Raw genomic sequence first — 7,732 nt, 5'->3', positions numbered from 1 at the left:
TTTACTTACTTTTGCCCTTTTTGGTTAATGATTACTCTGCTTACTGGTTAACCATTTGCCCTTTCGGACTTAGTCTCTGGACATTGTTTTCGACATTTTGGTTAATGATTTCACACTTTTAACTTAATTTTGTGCTTTTTGGTTAATGATTTCATACTTTTTACTTACTTTTGCGATTTTTGGTTAATGATTACTCTGCTTACTGGTTAACCATTTGCCCTTTCGCACTTAGTCTCTGGAGATTATTTTCGACTTTTTGGTTAATGATTTCACACTTTTAACTTAATTTTGTGCTTTTTGGTTAATGATTTCATACTTTTTACTTACTTTTGCCCTTTTTGGTTAATGATTACTCTGCTTACTGGTTAACCATTTGCCCTTTCGGACTTGGTCTCTGGACATTATTTTCGAGTTTTTGGTTAATGATTTCACACTTTTTACTTACTTTTGCGATTTTTGGTTAATGATTTCACACTTTTTACTTACTTTTGCGATTTTTGGTTAATGATTACTCTGCTTACTGGTTAACCATTTGCCCTTTCGGACTTAGTCTCTGGAGATTATTTTCGAGTTTTTGGTTAATGATTTCACACTTTTTACTTACTTTTGCGATTTTTGGTTAATGATTTCACACTTTTTACTTACTTTTGCGATTTTTGGTTAATGATGACTCTGCTTACTGGTTAATTATTTGTACTTTCGGACTTGGTCTCTGGACATTATTTTCGAGTTTTTGGTTAATGATTTCACACTTTTAACATAATTTTGCGCTTTTTGGTTAATGATTACTCTGCTTACTGGTTAACCATTTGCCCTTTCGGACTTAGTCTCTGCACATTATTTTCGAGTTTTTGGTTAATGATTTCACACTTTTAACTTAATTTTGTGCTTTTTGGTTAATGATTTCATACTTTTTACTTACTTTTGCCCTTTTTGGTTAATGATTACTCTGCTTACTGGTTAACCATTTGCCCTTTCGGACTTAGTCTCTGGAGATTATTTTCGAGTTTTTGGTTAATGATTTCACACTTTAACATATTTTTAAGCTTTTTGGTTAATGATTACTCTGCTTACTGGTTAACCATTTGCCCTTTCGGACTTAGTCTCTGCACATTATTTTCGAGTTTTTGGTTAATGATTTCACACTTTTAACATATTTTTGCGCTTTTTGGTTAATGATTACTCTGCTTACTGGTTAACCATTTGCCCTTTCGGACTTAGTCTCTGCACATTATTTTCGACTTTTTGGTTAATGATTTCACACTTTTAACATATTTTTGCGCTTTTTGGTTAATGATTTCATACTTTTTACTTACTTTTGCGCCTTTTGGTTAATGATTACTCTGCTTACTGGTTAACCATTTGCCCTTTCGGACTTAGTCTCTGGAGATTATTTTCGAGTTTTTGGTTAATGATTTCACACTTTTTACTTACTTTTGCGATTTTTGGTTAATGATTACTCTGCTTACTGGTTAACCATTTGCCCTTTCGGACTTAGTCTCTGCACATTATTTTCGAGTTTTTGGTTAATGATTTCACACTTTTAACATATTTTTGCGCTTTTTGGTTAATGATTACTCTGCTTACTGGTTAACCATTTGCCCTTTCGGACTTAGTCTCTGCACATTATTTTCGACTTTTTGGTTAATGATTTCACACTTTTAACATATTTTTGCGCTTTTTGGTTAATGATTTCACACTTTTTACTTACTTTTGCGATTTTTGGTTAGTGATTACTCTGCTTACTGGTTAACCATTTGCCCTTTCGGACTTAGTCTCTGGACATTGTTTTCGACATTTTGGTTAATGATTTCACACTTTTAACTTAATTTTGTGCTTTTTGGTTAATGATTTCATACTTTTTACTTACTTTTGCCCTTTTTGGTTAATGATTACTCTGCTTACTGGTTAACCATTTGCCCTTTCGGACTTAGTCTCTGGACATTGTTTTCGACATTTTGGTTAATGATTTCACACTTTTAACTTAATTTTGTGCTTTTTGGTTAATGATTTCATACTTTTTACTTACTTTTGCGATTTTTGGTTAATGATTACTCTGCTTACTGGTTAACCATTTGCCCTTTCGGACTTAGTCTCTGGACATTATTTTCGGGTTTTTGGTTAATGATTTCACACTTTTTACTTACTTTTGCGATTTTTGGTTAATGATTACTCTGCTTACTGGTTAACCATTTGCCCTTTCGGACTTAGTCTCTGGACATTGTTTTCGACATTTTGGTTAATGATTTCACACTTTTAACTTAATTTTGTGCTTTTTGGTTAATGATTTCATACTTTTTACTTACTTTTGCCCTTTTTGGTTAATGATTACTCTGCTTACTGGTTAACCATTTGCCCTTTCGGACTTAGTCTCTGGACATTGTTTTCGACATTTTGGTTAATGATTTCACACTTTTAACTTAATTTTGTGCTTTTTGGTTAATGATTTCATACTTTTTACTTACTTTTGCGATTTTTGGTTAATGATTACTCTGCTTACTGGTTAACCATTTGCCCTTTCGGACTTAGTCTCTGGACATTATTTTCGGGTTTTTGGTTAATGATTTCACACTTTTTACTTACTTTTGCGATTTTTGGTTAATGATTACTCTGCTTACTGGTTAACCATTTGCCCTTTCGGACTTAGTCTCTGGACATTGTTTTCGACATTTTGGTTAATGATTTCACACTTTTAACTTAATTTTGTGCTTTTTGGTTAATGATTTCATACTTTTTACTTACTTTTGCCCTTTTTGGTTAATGATTACTCTGCTTACTGGTTAACCATTTGCCCTTTCGGACTTAGTCTCTGGACATTGTTTTCGACATTTTGGTTAATGATTTCACACTTTTAACTTAATTTTGTGCTTTTTGGTTAATGATTTCATACTTTTTACTTACTTTTGCGATTTTTGGTTAATGATTACTCTGCTTACTGGTTAACCATTTGCCCTTTCGCACTTAGTCTCTGGAGATTATTTTCGACTTTTTGGTTAATGATTTCACACTTTTAACTTAATTTTGTGCTTTTTGGTTAATGATTTCATACTTTTTACTTACTTTTGCCCTTTTTGGTTAATGATTACTCTGCTTACTGGTTAACCATTTGCCCTTTCGGACTTGGTCTCTGGACATTATTTTCGAGTTTTTGGTTAATGATTTCACACTTTTTACTTACTTTTGCGATTTTTGGTTAATGATTTCACACTTTTTACTTACTTTTGCGATTTTTGGTTAATGATTACTCTGCTTACTGGTTAACCATTTGCCCTTTCGGACTTAGTCTCTGGAGATTATTTTCGAGTTTTTGGTTAATGATTTCACACTTTTTACTTACTTTTGCGATTTTTGGTTAATGATTTCACACTTTTTACTTACTTTTGCGATTTTTGGTTAATGATGACTCTGCTTACTGGTTAATTATTTGTACTTTCGGACTTGGTCTCTGGACATTATTTTCGAGTTTTTGGTTAATGATTTCACACTTTTAACATAATTTTGCGCTTTTTGGTTAATGATTACTCTGCTTACTGGTTAACCATTTGCCCTTTCGGACTTAGTCTCTGCACATTATTTTCGAGTTTTTGGTTAATGATTTCACACTTTTAACTTAATTTTGTGCTTTTTGGTTAATGATTTCATACTTTTTACTTACTTTTGCCCTTTTTGGTTAATGATTACTCTGCTTACTGGTTAACCATTTGCCCTTTCGGACTTAGTCTCTGGAGATTATTTTCGAGTTTTTGGTTAATGATTTCACACTTTAACATATTTTTAAGCTTTTTGGTTAATGATTACTCTGCTTACTGGTTAACCATTTGCCCTTTCGGACTTAGTCTCTGCACATTATTTTCGAGTTTTTGGTTAATGATTTCACACTTTTAACATATTTTTGCGCTTTTTGGTTAATGATTACTCTGCTTACTGGTTAACCATTTGCCCTTTCGGACTTAGTCTCTGCACATTATTTTCGACTTTTTGGTTAATGATTTCACACTTTTAACATATTTTTGCGCTTTTTGGTTAATGATTTCATACTTTTTACTTACTTTTGCGCCTTTTGGTTAATGATTACTCTGCTTACTGGTTAACCATTTGCCCTTTCGGACTTAGTCTCTGGAGATTATTTTCGAGTTTTTGGTTAATGATTTCACACTTTTTACTTACTTTTGCGATTTTCGGTTAATGATTACTCTGCTTACTGGTTAACCATTTGCCCTTTCGGACTTAGTCTCTGCACATTATTTTCGAGTTTTTGGTTAATGATTTCACACTTTTAACATATTTTTGCGCTTTTTGGTTAATGATTACTCTGCTTACTGGTTAACCATTTGCCCTTTCGGACTTAGTCTCTGCACATTATTTTCGACTTTTTGGTTAATGATTTCACACTTTTAACATATTTTTGCGCTTTTTGGTTAATGATTTCATACTTTTTACTTACTTTTGCGCCTTTTGGTTAATGATTACTCTGCTTACTGGTTAACCATTTGCCCTTTCGGACTTAGTCTCTGGAGATTATTTTCGAGTTTTTGGTTAATGATTTCACACTTTTTACTTACTTTTGCGATTTTTGGTTAATGATTACTCTGCTTACTGGTTAACCATTTGCCCTTTTGGACTTAGTCTCTGGACATTATTTTCGGGTTTTTGGTTAATGATTTCACACTTTTTACTTACTTTTGCGATTTTTGGTTAATGATGACTCTGCTTACTGGTTAACCATTTGCCCTTTCGCACTTAGTCTCTGGAGATTATTTTCGACTTTTTGGTTAATGATTTCACACTTTTAACTTAATTTTGTGCTTTTTGGTTAATGATTTCATACTTTTTACTTACTTTTGCCCTTTTTGGTTAATGATTACTCTGCTTACTGGTTAACCATTTGCCCTTTCGGACTTGGTCTCTGGACATTATTTTCGAGTTTTTGGTTAATGATTTCACACTTTTTACTTACTTTTGCGATTTTTGGTTAATGATTTCACACTTCTTACTTACTTTTGCGATTTTTGGTTAATGATTACTCTGCTTACTGGTTAACCATTTGCCCTTTCGGACTTAGTCTCTGGAGATTATTTTCGAGTTTTTGGTTAATGATTTCACACTTTTTACTTACTTTTGCGATTTTTGGTTAATGATTTCACACTTTTTACTTACTTTTGCGATTTTTGGTTAATGATGACTCTGCTTACTGGTTAATTATTTGTACTTTCGGACTTGGTCTCTGGACATTATTTTCGAGTTTTTGGTTAATGATTTCACACTTTTAACATAATTTTGCGCTTTTTGGTTAATGATTACTCTGCTTACTGGTTAACCATTTGCCCTTTCGGACTTAGTCTCTGCACATTATTTTCGAGTTTTTGGTTAATGATTTCACACTTTTAACTTAATTTTGTGCTTTTTGGTTAATGATTTCATACTTTTTACTTACTTTTGCCCTTTTTGGTTAATGATTACTCTGCTTACTGGTTAACCATTTGCCCTTTCGGACTTAGTCTCTGGAGATTATTTTCGAGTTTTTGGTTAATGATTTCACACTTTAACATATTTTTAAGCTTTTTGGTTAATGATTACTCTGCTTACTGGTTAACCATTTGCCCTTTCGGACTTAGTCTCTGCACATTATTTTCGAGTTTTTGGTTAATGATTTCACACTTTTAACATATTTTTGCGCTTTTTGGTTAATGATTACTCTGCTTACTGGTTAACCATTTGCCCTTTCGGACTTAGTCTCTGCACATTATTTTCGACTTTTTGGTTAATGATTTCACACTTTTAACATATTTTTGCGCTTTTTGGTTAATGATTTCATACTTTTTACTTACTTTTGCGCCTTTTGGTTAATGATTACTCTGCTTACTGGTTAACCATTTGCCCTTTCGGACTTAGTCTCTGGAGATTATTTTCGAGTTTTTGGTTAATGATTTCACACTTTTTACTTACTTTTGCGATTTTTGGTTAATGATTACTCTGCTTACTGGTTAACCATTTGCCCTTTCGGACTTAGTCTCTGCACATTATTTTCGAGTTTTTGGTTAATGATTTCACACTTTTAACATATTTTTGCGCTTTTTGGTTAATGATTACTCTGCTTACTGGTTAACCATTTGCCCTTTCGGACTTAGTCTCTGCACATTATTTTCGACTTTTTGGTTAATGATTTCACACTTTTAACATATTTTTGCGCTTTTTGGTTAATGATTTCATACTTTTTACTTACTTTTGCGCCTTTTGGTTAATGATTACTCTGCTTACTGGTTAACCATTTGCCCTTTCGGACTTAGTCTCTGGAGATTATTTTCGAGTTTTTGGTTAATGATTTCACACTTTTTACTTACTTTTGCGATTTTTGGTTAATGATTACTCTGCTTACTGGTTAACCATTTGCCCTTTTGGACTTAGTCTCTGGACATTATTTTCGGGTTTTTGGTTAATGATTTCACACTTTTTACTTACTTTTGCGATTTTTGGTTAATGATGACTCTGCTTACTGGTTAACCATTTGCCCTTTCGCACTTAGTCTCTGGAGATTATTTTCGACTTTTTGGTTAATGATTTCACACTTTTAACTTAATTTTGTGCTTTTTGGTTAATGATTTCATACTTTTTACTTACTTTTGCCCTTTTTGGTTAATGATTACTCTGCTTACTGGTTAACCATTTGCCCTTTCGGACTTGGTCTCTGGACATTATTTTCGAGTTTTTGGTTAATGATTTCACACTTTTTACTTACTTTTGCGATTTTTGGTTAATGATTTCACACTTCTTACTTACTTTTGCGATTTTTGGTTAATGATTACTCTGCTTACTGGTTAACCATTTGCCCTTTCGGACTTAGTCTCTGGACATTATTTTCGAGTTTTTGGTTAATGATTTCACACTTTTTACTTACTTTTGCGATTTTTGGTTAATGATTTCACACTTTTTACTTACTTTTGCGATTTTTGGTTAATGATGACTCTGCTTACTGGTTAATTATTTGTACTTTCGGACTTGGTCTCTGGACATTATTTTCGACTTTTTGGTTAATGATTTCACACTTTTAACATAATTTTGCGCTTTTTGGTTAATGATTACTCTGCTTGCTTGTTACTGATTTCCCCTTTCGGACTTGATCTCTGGCCGTTCTTTTCGACCTTTTTGGATCAGGTTTCCACACTCTGAAATTATTTTGGGCTCACTGATTAGGCGAGATCAAGGGGGCATGCCTGGGCACTTTGGGCTCAGTTTGGGAAGGCGGCGTCCGTGTGCTCCTCCGCCCTTCCCGCACTTGCGGCTAGGTTTGCCAAACTGCGCTGACCCGCAGCCCTGCCTTTTTGCCCACGGCACACGGAACGACTCAAGTCTGGCTCCGTTCCAGGCCGTTGCCTCCGGCTGCCCGCCGTCCGGCCGGCCTGGGACGTACCCCGGCTGACGGCGCCGGAGGCCCTCTAGCAGCCACCGGTGCCGCGGGCCAATGGGTCCGGGCGTTCCGGAGCTATCGGTGGGGAAGTGCTCTCCCCTTTTCCTGACGCCGTTCGCCCGAGCAGAGGTGCAGCCTGACGGGACTGCTGTCGCCTTCCGCGGCGCACCGGCCCCTTTCACCTGCCGTCGACCGCGCGGAGCTCGGACCTCCCTCCCCGAAGTTATGGCCCCGGCGCCGGAGGGTGCCCGGGGCCGGGCATTCAGCGGGGTGAGTCTTAACCTTCCCGGTCAGCCTGCGGGGTCGGTGCGCCGGCACTCGACGCCG

Source organism: Heterodontus francisci, unplaced genomic scaffold (assembly GCF_036365525.1).
Source record: "Heterodontus francisci isolate sHetFra1 unplaced genomic scaffold, sHetFra1.hap1 HAP1_SCAFFOLD_987, whole genome shotgun sequence".
NCBI classification, from domain to species: Eukaryota; Metazoa; Chordata; class Chondrichthyes; order Heterodontiformes; family Heterodontidae; genus Heterodontus; species Heterodontus francisci.
This window is presented reverse-complemented; position numbering follows the sequence as displayed.